This window comes from Citrus sinensis, chromosome 1 (assembly GCF_022201045.2).
Source record: "Citrus sinensis cultivar Valencia sweet orange chromosome 1, DVS_A1.0, whole genome shotgun sequence".
Taxonomy (NCBI): Eukaryota; Viridiplantae; Streptophyta; class Magnoliopsida; order Sapindales; family Rutaceae; genus Citrus; species Citrus sinensis.
The window spans coordinates 14,207,302-14,222,259 of record NC_068556.1 but is presented as its reverse complement, the minus strand read 5'-3'; the positions used below and the strand labels follow the sequence as shown (position 1 = coordinate 14,222,259).

General features: G+C 30.6%; 1 long non-coding RNA gene across 2 annotated transcripts; it reads left to right on the top strand.

Moving 5' to 3' along the window:
* The first annotated feature begins 1,598 nt into the window (after positions 1-1,598).
* Positions 1,599-7,739, top strand: LOC112495737 (uncharacterized). Of its 2 annotated transcripts, none has more exons than XR_008051503.1 (3): positions 1,599-2,357; positions 7,036-7,148; positions 7,346-7,739. It is a non-coding gene; the product is annotated as an uncharacterized LOC112495737 (long non-coding RNA). The 2 variants fall into 2 exon arrangements; XR_008051504.1 differs by having other exon boundaries at positions 7,036-7,184.
* The last annotated feature ends 7,219 nt before the right edge of the window (positions 7,740-14,958 follow it).

The following is a 14,958-nucleotide window of genomic DNA, read 5'->3' as shown; positions in this document are numbered from 1 at the left end:
TAGCAAACAATAAACAACATAATAAAATCTAACAATAGTAAATTAACATAATAAATTCCAAAAATAATCTAGAAATCTATAAATAATAACCAATATAATAAAATCTAACAATAATAAATTAAAATAATAAAGTTCAACAATAATCTAGAAATCGACTACACATTAGAAAATAAACTTTAAATTTTCATTGCTAAAGTACTCTCTCAATCACCACTTTTTCATCCTTTAACTTCCACATTCACAATGCTTACATCATCTCTCAAAGTCAAAACGAGTCATTAGCAAAGTATTAACAATTAAATTAAATTAAATAAAGTGTATGCTATGACATATATAATATCATGTATTAGCTAACAAACAAAAATAAAAAGGATAAATTCTAAACTATTTTTTAATTTTAATTTTAATTTTTTCGTGAACTATTTGGTTCGGTTCAAATAAAAAACCAAAAGGTTCATAATTTCTGAACCATTTAGTTTTTTACTTCAAACCAAACTGAACCAATTTGTCATAATACGGTTCGGTTCGGTTCGGTTCAAAGTGAACCGAACCAAATGCCCACCCCTAATTCAAATACTTCCAAGAACAATTTTGTGATCAATATTCTCATAACCGGCACGAAACATGTTGCTTCATTTCTTACTTTCCAGGTAATTAAAAAACCATCAATTAATTTTCTTTTTTTTTTAAAGATTTAAATGCACGTTGGAAAAATATCATAAACAACACCAATTCTGAACTAGATGTATATTGAGAATATATGCTTAAACAGATGATTCAACTTAGTGCTTGCGTGAATGATAAATTGAATTTAAAAAAAAAACCAATTAATCAGGAAAAATAAAAGAAAAATGTTTTGCCGTTTTCTTTTCATTTTACACTGGAATTTAATTGAAATTAAATTTGAAAGTGTAACAACAAATTCAATATTGATATTGATCATTACAGCAAATATATTAAGGAATTATTAAAAAATGAATGTGGTTGGTTTTTTAAGGAAATTAAATTTGAAAAGCTATTACGTGTAATTGAAAGTTGTCAATGAATGCAGCAGTTACTTTTCAAATTAAATTCAAAACAACAAATTCAAGAGTTAGAGCTTATTTTTTGGACCAAAATGCCCCCCAACAAATTCTATAAATTGACTTCTAATTCGTTTGCAAAACACACCATATCCAAGTGATTTTCTAATCTTTCCTCTCAAGCAAATACTCTTTAGCTTCAGATTTCAATGTGATAAAGTTCAAACAATAGTTTGAAACTTGTTGGAATACTAAGATTTTGTTGCCGGCGCTATTTGAATCTGTTATATTATGGGAAACATATGCCAATACCATCTAAGCACCATAGTGAAGGTGACAAATTTATTTTAGGGATATTGTGTCTTTACAGGTTGATTAACACTAGAAAGCGTACATTTAATAAAAGTTAAAATTTTCATTGTATCAGTTATAGTGTTGATTAATGTGCTCATAACTCTTATATATGTTAATACTTCCCTAATGTAATTCTATCCTATAATGTTAATTTCTTAATTATTAAATTTTATTTTTGTAGATATATTTTGAAAATAAAGAAGAAATCAATTGGAGCTTACATAATAATTGGATACAATTTAATTGTCAATTTCGCAAAGCACATGGAAGTCAAACTATGAACACGAATTTTAAAAGAACAAAGAAGAAAAGGATAACTTTCCATATCATTCCCATGAGGAGGACAATTTGTCTCTAAATTTTGTTGGCTTAGCAATTATAAAGGGGCGGGGCTGCATTATTTTAGGAAGAAGTTGAAAGTGTCTTGGATTATTATATATAAAAAAGGAACGTGGGGCCGGCCAAAGAGTGAGAAGTTGAAGCGTTTGGGGTGTGCTGGAGGCCTGGAGTAGAGATGGCAAAAAAGCCCGTCCGGACCGGACCCGGCGTGTGCGGTCCGGGTTTTACCCGGACCGCATGAATGGAAAAAGCGGATCCGGACATTGATTTTCAATGCCCGGTTCTGGGCACGGGTCCGGTCACAGCACCAAGAACCCGGAACCCGGACCCGTGCCCGGTTTTTTTATTAAGTTAAAAAAAAAGGAAAATATAAAAGAAAAGAAAATTTTCTTTGCCCAATTGCCCCCAAAACCGAACCCTAAATCGCGATTGCAAGTGAACAACGCAGCACACATCCTGAAATCTCCGAATCGGCGGCACCTTTCTCCGTCTCTCCATCAGCAGCCACCACCCACCGGCACCGATGCAGTGTTGACCGCGCCTCTCCCTCCACAAACCTCTTACAGTCTTACCTTGAAATGATTTTTTTCCAGTGCTTTCAGCTTTGCAGATGTGTGTAAGTATGGCTCCCGTACCGTTTGAGTAAGTATGGCTCCCTCCACGAACCTCTTACAGTCTTACCTTGAAATGATTTTTTTTCCAATGCTTTTAGCTTTGCAGATGTGTGTAAGTATGGCTCCCGTACAACTTTGCAGATGTGTGTAATGATTAACATGTCTGCATTTTTGTATGTTATCTTTTTTTTATCTGAGCTTTAATGGCAAGCAAGTTTTTGCTTAGGGAATGTGCTTTGAACACTGCCACCTTTCCTCATTTGGTTGGTCTATCAAAGCTGCAAGTTTTTTTTTTCTTCAGCTTTAAATTTAATAATAATAAGCTAAGCAGAGCTACGCATGTGGATTAATAAATTCAATAATTATCTCCCATGGCCGCTTTTCTGGAAAAGAGATCCCAAAACTTATGACACTTTCTTGGTTAACACTTATCAGCTGTGGCGGTGGCAAACATACTCTTGTTTCATTTTCAGCTTTGAAAATGCGGGTAGAGAAAACCCAGAAAAAAATCCGTGCCCGGATAGTGCCGGGCAAGTACCCGGCCCGCATAGAAAAAATCCGGGCACGGTCCGGGTCCGGGTAGTTATGAGTGACATGCGGGTCGGTCCCGGGCAACCCCAAACCCGGACCCAACCCGGACTTTTGCCATCTCTAGCCTGGAGGCTACGAGCAAAAGAGGGGTGAGGAACATAAAGCTTAATCTGTAAAATTTCTCCTTTTTATTTTGTATTTAATTTACATATAATTTATTTTAGATCTTTGAAATTTAATTCATAGTTAAACTTATTTTTATTTTCAATCTAAGCTATTTTAATTTTAATTATATGAAATTTAATTTAATAATAATTTTTATTTCAGTTATGTTTAACTAAATAATAATACTTAGGGTAAGGTGAAACTTTTAGTAGAAAAATATGATTTAATCGAATTCTATTTTTAATTATATAAATTAAATTATTTTCTATTTAATTTATCCATATTTCATTTTTTCAAAATCTTGATTTATTATAGGCAAAGAAGAGGGTTTGACACAATAAGTCCTTCATATATTAGTATAAAGTATGGTAAAATGGTATTTTGAGTTTTGTTAGACAAATTAGATTTTGGCAAATTTAGTATTTAATCTATAATGAAATCAATGAAAAAATAATGTTAATTTATTTAATTAATCTTTTTGCGCAATAGATTTAAATAAAAAGAATTTGTTAAATTATATTTACTATTAAGAGTGGATCCATAACCTTAATTAATTTATTTCCATAGTTTTGCTTAAATTAAATAGAGCATACTTAAATCATATATATTTTTGAGTTCTTAGATAAATTAAAGAAAATTTACAATTTAAATCTTTTTTTCTGTAGATTGACCTCGGACTCACCGAGTTATATTATAATGAGATAATTTTACACCTAGAAATAATCGACTCTTTTGGGTCGTATTAATTTTTAGAGCCATTGCTGGGGAAAGGTATTTATAATTCTGTTATTTTCTTTTCTCATTTATTATTTTTACTTTTTATTTCTCTCTTCATCATTCCTTTGTTTAGAGCTCATAATTTTATTTTATTTTATTTCATAAAATTTTAATTAGAGCCCTTCTTTATGTTAAAATTTTAGTACTACCCATAAAACTAGTAAAAAGCTTTATTTTGACCCAAAAACCTTCTAAATCAGTCTTTGAACTAAATTGGAATATGAATATTTGGATTACAACTTATTTTTTAGATTTTTGACTTGAGGGCTAAATGAATCTCACTTTAGACATTGTGGACATAATGAACATTGACTAGGACTTTAAAAATTACAACAAAGGCCCAATAACTTGAATAATCACTTAATTGGTTGGTAATTTTTAAATTATGAAAAAAGAAAAAGAGTGTCCGCATCTTTAGGTAAGTATTTTTTTTTCTCTTCTTTAAATTTTTGCAATTAGTTTTCACATTTTTATTTTATTTTATTTCCCTTTGTAATTATTTTACATTTATTTTATTTAATTAATTTATATGGTTGATTTAATCACCTAAGTTGTTATTTAATTTTTGTTAATATATTATTATTATGTTAATATGTTTAGTTTAATTTGTTTATATGACTAGTTCTATAATACTGCCTAAATTGTTAATATTTAGATAATATGTTATTTTTTATATTTAATTACTTTGTTTATACTGTCAATTTAACCGCCTATTTATTTATTTATTTTAATTTCAATTAATTAATTTTTTTTTTATCTTTTTAATTTGTGTAACTTTCAATTTGTTTATACGCTGTTTATTTGTTTGTGTAACACTAATTTCATACACAAATCATCAACGTTGCATGAGACATTGGTTTCGAACTTCAAGTGGTAGGTTAATTTGTAGATCTCAATCACCATCACAAATTATGGAAGAGATCCAAGAAAAAAACCTTCTGGACTAATTTAATCCTCAAATTGGTCAAGGAGACAACTATTCGCAACATAAAGCATATGATCAGAATCAACCAGGAACTTTGAGAGACTACATGAATCCAACTAGAACTTAAGCACCCTTGTATATAATATTTCCTCCAGAAGTATCTCGATTCAACTTCAAACCAGATATTATCCAACTTTTACCAACATTTGAATATGAGAATCCATACTTACATTTAAGAGATTTTATGGAAGTTTGTAATATATATACAAACTAAAATTGTAGCATGAACATAATTCGATTAAACCTTTTTCAATTTTCATTAAAAGATAAAACTAAAACTTGGCTACAAAACCTAAGATCTGGATCAGTAAGAACTCGAAATAACAAGCCAGAGCAGTTTTTGAAACCCAAATATCAAATTCTTTCAAAAGATAATTCACCACTTTCACTCAAAAGACAAGAGAGATTCTTTACCAACGTTGGGATAGGTATAAGGAATTACTTAATATTTGCCTACACCATGGTTTTGAATCATGAAGGTTAGTGTCATATACGAGGGATTAACTTCCCAAAGTAGACAGGCTATTGAAATGATGTGTAATGGTGAGTTTCGAGATAAAATTACTGAAGATGCATTAGATTGTCTAAAAATACAAAGCATTAGGACACTATTGGTTCTTATGAGTCATCAAATAAACCTTAGCCATCTCCATCTAGTGGATACATGTATAACATTAGGAAAGACTATGACCTTTAAGCCAAATTTCATTTTTAACTAGAATAATAGAAGCAATAGAGTTGAAAAAGAATGATCATATTAAATTTATTCAAGATATTTCATGTCATGTTTGCAGTTCCATTGACTATTCTACGTAAGACTGTCTGACCTGACTAGTTCTAAAAGAGAGTTTGTACGAACAAGCAAATGTTATTGGCAATTTTAAAGGTCGAATCCTAATCCATACTCATAGATCTACAACTCTGGTTGGAGAAACCACTTAAATTTCAATTGGAGAAATGACAGTTATGCACAACCTTTACAACCACCTCCTCCATGTCATAATTTTTAATACTCCCACAGTTACCTACATTATGTTACACCACCAAGAAAAAATCTTGAAGATAAATTACATTCATTCATTGAAAAACAAGAGTTCATTAATGGTAAAACCATGCAACCTTGACCAATTTGACAGACATCGTCTTCAAACTCCATATAAAAGGTAAATTTCCTTCTCAATTAGAACTAAATCCCAAGAGTCAACAACATCCTCAAACGGGTAGTATAGGAAACCAAAACATGAGTAAGGTCAAATCGGTTATAACCCTTTATGGTGGTAAAGTTGTCAAAAAAACACATTCTTGATCCTCGTAAAATTAGTAAGAAGTCTATTTTAAAGAGTAAAGAAGAGTCTAATGAACCTTTAACTAATGAAGAAATAATTGACTCTTCTCCTGTACCCCTATTCCCTCAAGCACTGATCATTTCAAATAAATCAAACCATAGTCCAGAGATTTATGAAGTCTTCAAATAGGTGAAGGTTAAAATTTCTTTACTAGACATCATTAAACAACTACCATCTTAAAGACTTCCGCACTGTAAAAAGAAAATATATGGTGCAAAAAAAACTTTTTTAACAGAAGAAGTAAATTCCATTCTCTCAACTGATAATGCCTTGAAATATAAAGATCCTAGTTGTCCAACTGTTTCTTGCATTATTGGGGACCATAAAATTGAACATGCGTTACTTGATCTTGGTGCTAGTTTTAATTTGCTTCTATACTCGGTATATCGACAATTCAATCTTAGTGAGATAAAGCAAACCTCTACCACTCTTTTACTTGGTGATAGGTCAATTAAGGTACCGCAAGGGATAATTAAAGATATATTAGTCCAAGTTGATAAATTCATAAATTCTGTGAATTTTATTATTTTGGGAACTAAACCAATTGCTGATGGATGTGAGTAAATTTCTATCATATTAGGTCGACCATTTTTTTAGCCACCGCTAAGGCTTTGATTAATTGAAAGAGTGGAGTAATGAATTTTTTTTTTTTTGGGCAATATTATGTTGGATTCCAATGTGTTCAAATGTGTAGATGACCTCGCGACAAAGAAAATGATTATAGTGAGAATGAAGATATTGAACTCATTAAACCAATCATTAAGTAACATATTGAAGATGCATATATTGAGGATGAGAATTTTACAAATTTTATGGAAATTTATTTTGTTGGTTCATTTAAATCAAGTATGGAATTAGAATGCAATATGGCTAACATATGCTCTATACTTGATTCTATGCAGGTACCAAAATATTACAGTGGCCAGTTGAACCATGAAGACTTAATACAACTCGAAGAGACAAATGAAGAGGAAGCATTAAAGCTTGAATTGAGGCCCTTATCAGAAGAATTAAAGTAAGCATGTCTCGGAGATCAGTAAACTATCCAGTGGTAATTTATTTAGTACTCAAGTAGAACTTTGAATAGTACTCAAATGAATTGCACCACCACTGAAAAAGAACAAAATTTATCCGAATAATGAATAAACCAATTAGATACGAACAAAATTTGTCCAATACAAATATCACAAGACGTAGTTCTTTTTGCCGCAGGTAAAATGCCATTTGATTGGAACTCCCAAGATAAGAGGAAACTCTTAACATGGGTGAAAAGTTTTTACTAGGATAATTCATACATGTTCAAGTATTGTTCTGATCAAATTTTTCGGAGATACATACCGAATGATGAGGTAAGTAGTGTTATTTAATTTTGTCATTTTGAAGCATATGATGATCACTTTTCTTCAAAGAAGACAGCTGTAAAAATATTGCAGTATGAATTTTTTATTAGCAGACATTATTTAAAGATTCACATGCATTTTGTAAATGTGTAAGAATTGTGAAATATTAAGACCGCTTCAGAGCTAAACATGATGCCTTTAAACCTCTTCATTGTTATTGAAATATTTGATTGTTAGAGAATTAATTTTATGGGCTGTTTCCATCATCATTTGGATTTGTAACATTTTAGTTCCTGCTGATTATGTATCAAAATTGATTGAAGCGACTTCTTGTTGACACAATAATCACGAAACTATGATATATTTTTTCAAAGAAATTTTTTGAGTAGATTTGAAATCTCTCAAGCCATTATCAATGATGGAGATAAATATTTTCGCAACATATCATTTGAGTTTCTAATGAAGAAATATGGAATTACATATGAAATTGCTACCCCTTATCACCCTCAAATAAGTGGTCAAGTTGAATTAGCAACTAGAAAGATAAAACAAATTTTGGAAAAGATAGTTAATCCAAGCCGTTAAAATTGGTCTCTTCGACTCACTGATATGCACATTGGGCTAGTTTATAGTAAACCTTCCGACTTACTAATTGAGCTTTGAGCATAAATCATTTTGGACTATTAACGATTTTAATTCAAATTTTAATGATGCTGTTAATATGTATAAATTGCAATTGAATGAACTTAAGGAATTAAGCAATGATACATATGGAATTCAATAATTATTAAGGTAAGAATCAAAGCTTTTCATGATAAAAGACTTTTGAGATTGGTTGATACGAACCCCACAGTAAACTTCGAGACCTATACTTAATTTAAAGTTCCAATTGCCCAAGAAAGTTCTAAACATATTTAAGCCCAAAAAAAATCTTGACGCAATATTTAAAAAAACATGAACCAGAGGTATAGAGAACGATATTGATGCCACACTCAAGATGTAGATGAGAAAGTGAGTGATAAGTCTAGTTAAGAAGAAGCCTAAAAAAAGTCTGACTGTAACACCCCAAATCTAACACGTGCGGAGCACGTGAAGAAGGAGGTTACTCACAAATCATAATCTTTACTCATAAGTTTCAAACTGAAATTCCTCAAATTCTTATTCAAATAAATCCATAAATCCAAACGTCAAATACTAAATAATCTCTCTCGAGGACATATAAAAATAATAACAAAAGTCTCAAACTCCAAATTACACGTTCATAATAAAAGTAACTAAATAGAAACACAAGTTTATTCCTCCTCTTATTCAATAGCAAACGGAAACTGGAAATCACTAACTCCAAAGCTAAGTGCACCTCTCAAAAGAAACTTAATCTGCAAAAAGTAATGACGAGGGGTGAGCCGTCAACTCGGTAAGTAAAACCATTCCTAACACACTAGGCCTATCGATACCAAAAATATTGCAAGCCTTCTTTTGTTTAAAGCATATATCATAATCCATAATTTTCATAAAACGATATATCACAATAACATAAGATAAATTCTTAATAATTCAGAATATTCAAAAGCATATCTACTTACGAATCAAATCATGTAATACGTATACAGAAAACAAACAGGTTAGCTCATGTCACATAGTGTCACCTATAGTCCCGGTGACCCGGCCAGAAACATAATCAGAATATCGTGTGCACATTCAGAACAGAAACCCAGTACTGGTCCAGACGGATATATCGTATATTACGATCAGAATCAGAATCAGACTAACTATGGACAATGAGCCAAAGCATTAAGAATCTCATACAATCATCAATAATTGAAATCAAACATAGGTACAAAACATTCGTATCAGTTTCATAAAAGTTCATATCAATAATATAGGCTTGCATAACATTTTAAAGATAACATCATAAAAGGTTGTCATGTCATAAAATCATTTACATATTAAAAAGCATTTATAAAATACTTTGTTAAAAAGAATGGTTTGAAAACATTTACATAAAGCTAATTTTGTTATCAAAATTAGTAATCCTTTAAGTAGTATCAAAACATTTATACTTATAATAATAATATCAAAATACTTCTACATATCCAGTACATTAGGAATGAAGTTACTTACCTCGACAAATGAACTTGGATTAACACACCTCTAAGCTTCTAAGAGCCTCAAACACCTTCAAAACCTTAAACAAATACAAGATATGACAATCAATAACTTATTCTAAGAATTTGATTTTCTAATTCATACCCATACAGGTCTGATTCTCAGAATTTTAACTCTTAATCCAAGTCTCAGAATGATATAAAATCCTATGGAACCATTCTGGACATCCATGAGTACCCCATGTAAAATTTACAAGAGAATCCGATATCAAAAACATTTTAAAAACTATTTACTTCTCAGCAAATTCGAAACTGTTTTCACATAATCTAAACCAAACAGAACGGGTTCCGTGATTTTTATAAAATAAAATACTAATCAGAAAATTATGAAATTAAAACTGGGAATCCTAGACACATATATTAACATAAATATAAACTTTCAGAATTGTTTGAGTTCATTTGGTGGTACAAATAGTCTTTTGAATCTGATCACAATACTGGAATCGTGGATTTCCAGTGCAGTGGTTTCTATTTCCAAAATACGTATAAAATTGAAAACGAAGTTGAATTTAATGAAATAAAATTTAATCAAGAAGCCCTACATGTCTAGTTTCCAGAAATATAAATTTTATAAGAAAATTCGTTCAGAAAATATAGCTTTAAAAATTCGAGATACTCATGCTGTTCAGAATAAACGTTGTGAACTTACCCGTCGCTTTGAGTCTCTCCTAAACAAAGGTTTGAATCCTAAGATTTGGGTAGGAGCGTAAAGAGCAGCAGAGAAGAAGAATAAACGTTGTGAACTTAGGGTTATGGAAGGGGGAAAAGTATGTATTTATAGGGGATCTTAAGAAACCCTATTCAATAAGGAAAAATAGCCCTTTTTCCAAAATGATCTCATAAATAACCTCTATTTAATTAGTACCCCTTTCTAAATAAGGGTTATAGGCCACCCATAATTCTCAATGAAAGCCCAATTTCCAATTTAATATGTATGGGAATTTGTGGCGTTACACTGACTTAGTGGAACAAATTAAGACAATACTTGGTTTTAGATTGGGTTTTCCAAGTTGAGTTAATCTCAATTTGAATAGGGCCAAGCTTGATCTAAAATTAGTGAAGACCTAGACATAAAATTCACCTTGTACGGTAATTAGAACCTATAACGCATAATGCTATATCGAATGTTAGCGTAACAATTGGTCACTGTTAGATTGCATTTAGATATAAGATATCCAACATGCGATAGCTTAGAAAAGCCTGGCCCAAGCCTACAATTGCCAACCCTATATAAAATCCCAAATCTCTAACTCTAAACGACTCCTTTCTTTTAGCAGCACGCACATTTAGCTGGGCCACCAGCAGCCCTCTCTCTCTCTCATGGTTGCTCTCACTCTCTCTGTCTCCAGTCACTGTCTCACCCTCTGGTCTCACCTGTTGCTGTCGTAGCTTTGTTCAATTTTTGCTAGTGCACCAGCCGCTGAAGATAGTGAGTTGAGACTTTGTGTGTCTTTCTTCTCCATTTTATTTTCACTCTCATCACTTTCTCTACAAACATGAAGTTTCAAAAACATTCTCTTCCATTTAAAATCTTGAGCTTCAATTTAATTATTGTTATTCTCTTGCAACTTGAATCATTAACGCTGGTGAACAACGACTACACTTTCTTTGACATAAACTCGTTGGGCTCATCAACAATTGCAGCAACAACGCTGGCTTTGAAACCCGACGGTGGCAATGTTAAGAATAGATCGTTGATGTCATGGGAGCTATATTTGAGTTGTGAAGTGTGCAGTAAGGCGTGCTCAAAGGAGGTGATGGAGCTGTCGCAATGGCTGGAGACAGTGGATTGGCTAAAGAGTGTGAGGAGAATGATTCATTAGAGTCCAAAGCTTGCTTTTCAAGAATTTGAAACCAGCACGCTCTTGAGAGCCGAGTTGATCAGATGGAGATTGGATATAAATACCCATTGGCCAAAACAGGTATCCGGGCATGATTAGAGATAGATGGCCCACTATTTGTTGTCCTCAAACTTGACATGGATGTATGGATGACAAATCTTCCACTGGTTGGGAGCCCCATGGGGCTCCACCCCAAGTGGGGTGAATTTTGAATAATTGTTGGGGAATGGAGTGGGGAATCAGAGAAAAATAATCTCTAAATTCTTAATGGGGTAGCGTTTGGTTTTGTACTCTCCACCCATCCCCACCCCAATTCCCATTACATATGTATATTTTGTTATTTTTTGTTCAATAATTTTTGTTTTATCAATTACAATGTTGGTTAATAAATTTTATTTTTATTTTTATTTAATATAAATAGGTTATAACCAAAATAAAACCCTACATTATAATTTTTACTCAATCTAAAAATATTGTTATGTTTTTTTTTTCTCTCAAGGTGCTGCTCTCTTAAAACATTTTTTAATTTTGAAATTATTTAAAGATATTGTTTTAACCTTTTGGAGATTTTTTTAAATAATTTAAATACTTTATAATACGGTAATGATTTTATTTAAGTTTCTAATTTTTAATTTACTGAAATCATTTATCCATACCTACTATAAAATAAGTAAATGGTGAATGGGGTGGGGACAGGGAAATCATTTCTCATATGGGGACTATCCCCATCTCATTAAATTTACCAGGGGATTGGGTGGGGAATGGAGGGAAATTTTAAATGGGATGGCGAATGGGGTAGGCCACCCCACCCCTATCACACCCCATTACCATTCCTACATGGATGCACTCCCAATTCAGGTTTAAAATAAAAAAATTGTTCTATTTTTAGTACCCAAAGGACATTTTAATATATTCATGGACGAGTCATATCCATGTAAGTTTGAGTCTACATCATGCATGCATGTAATTGGATATACTGGTGGGTGGAAATTGATTTGAAATTTGGGAACATCTTAAATTTGGGAATGTAAATATTTTTTCTTTTTAGGAAATAGTTGAAATCATTTCTCTTCCTCCTTTCTCTTTTTTCTTTTTTAAACCTTAATTTATGTTATACTATTATTATTATTTTGTGTCTTCTTTCTGTCTAGAATGTCGATTTGCTAAACTGAATTGAAAATGTAGAACTGAATCGAAACTAAACCAAAATTTAGGACCCAACCGAACCAAAATATTTTGATTTGGTTCAATTTGGTTCTAACTTCAGTTCAGCTTTGATTCTTATTATTTGAAATTGACTGGTTTGGATTCAGTTCCATTCTGAGCTAGAGCTAAACAGAGTCGTTAACTGCCCACCCTTAATATCAATATTGCTATTGATCATTACAACAAAATATTAAAGAATTGTTAAAGAATGATGTGGTTGGTTTTTTAAGGAAAAATTCAATTTGAAAGACTGTTACATGTGATTGAAAGTTGCAAATGAATGTGATGGTTACATTTCAAATTAAATTAAAAAAAATTTCAAGAATTAGTGCTTAAATGTTTTGGATCAAAATTCCTTCCATAAATTCCATAAGTTAACTTCTAATTTAATCTTTAAAACACACCAAATCCAAGTGATTTTCTAATCTTCTCTCTCAAGCGAATATGCTTTAACTTTAGGCTGCAGTGTAATACAGTTCAAACATTTGTTTGAAGTTTGCTAGAATAATAATAAGGTTTCGTCTTGTTAGTACTATTCGAATTTGTTATATCTTGAGAGATAGATGCCAATCTAATTTAAGCACCGTAGTGAAGGTGACGAATATGCTTTAAGGACACTTTATTTTTACAAGCCTTGGGTTTATGTTTTGTCTTATTACATATTGTTGTATTTTCTATCATATCTTTGCTATTTCAATTTATTATAACCTAGGATAAATGTGAAAGAGGTTTATAAGTAAACTTAAGTACACTAAAAAGGTTCTGTCACTTACTAGTAGCATTATTTTTGTAACAATGCATCTATTGCTCCAAAAATAAAAAAGTTGACTGAGAAGCTTAAAATATTTGTATTACAATGGTGCAAATATGGCTAGAAAAAAACATTTTCTGATAATATTTAATAGAATTTGAGAATTATTAACAAACGTATTATTGATTGTTGATACAAGTCAATAATGTTAGATAAAAATATTATGATTATGCAGAAAACTGCGTACTAAATTCCAACCAAGACTGAGAAGAAGCATGGGTTCATGGGTGATTCCAACCAAGCAATTGGTGAAGTTAGTAAATAGAAATTGATACAGTTAGTTGTGTTTACTTTTTGGAGTGGAAGTGAAGAGTGCAGATTCCTCCTACTCCAGTATTTACTTGCACATTTTAAGGGAGGATTGAGAATCCCATTCCGTGGGTCCCACTCATTTTTGGAGTGGGGAGCGGGAGTGGGAGTGGGAGTGGGACTCCCATGGGGATTCCCACTCCCACCTCTTCCATTTTTACCCTCTTTTTATTAAATTTAATATAATTATATTTAATAAATTAAATTAAATAATAATATTATATTTAACTAAATAATAATTTGCATTGATTTTAAGTTAAAATTACTTAAAAATAATATTATTATAATAATAGAGAATTAATAATATTATTATATACTATCTTTATTTGAAAATATAATATTATTATATTTATTTAAAAATAATATTTATTTATTTAATATTAATAATTAATAAATAATAATAATAAATAGTTTATTCTAAGAAAATATTAATTTTGTACTATGTTAATAGTAAAAATGTTTAATTTATGTTGTCTTATTAATAATTTTTAATTTACATAATTAAAATTAAAATTAATAAAAAATTGTGATGTACATAATTAAGAATATTAATAATTATTATAAATTTACAAATATAATAAAATATATGTTTATTCATGAAATATATTTTTTTATTAACTTTGTAATTAAAAACTACAATTCTTTAAATAAGGGTAAAATTATAATTTAAAACTATTTATTTCTAATCTAAAATAAAATAAACACATAAATTAGATTCTGATCCCCATTTCATACTTCTATTCCAGTGTAAGTAAACAACATACTCCCACTCACACTCTACACTGCTAATCTTAAGATTCTCACTTATCAAGATTCTCACTCCAATCCAAAATGTAAACTCTACCTTAAAATATAGTTCTAATTTGGATTTGTGATATTGAGATTTATCTTACAATATATAATACTTACATTTTCTTTTTCCAAAGAGAACGAATTCTTTCTATCCTTAAAAAATTTTAAGACTAATCCGATTTGTTAATTATGTTTGTAATGATTATATAAATGATAAGGATAAAAACATATTTTTAATATTATTTCCTAAATTACCCCTAATTTAATTCATAAAGTATAAAACCTTAAAACTAATGATCTTCCCATAAAATTTCATCCTAGAAAACTATTTCTTTTAAGTTTTTATTTACAGAAAAATAAA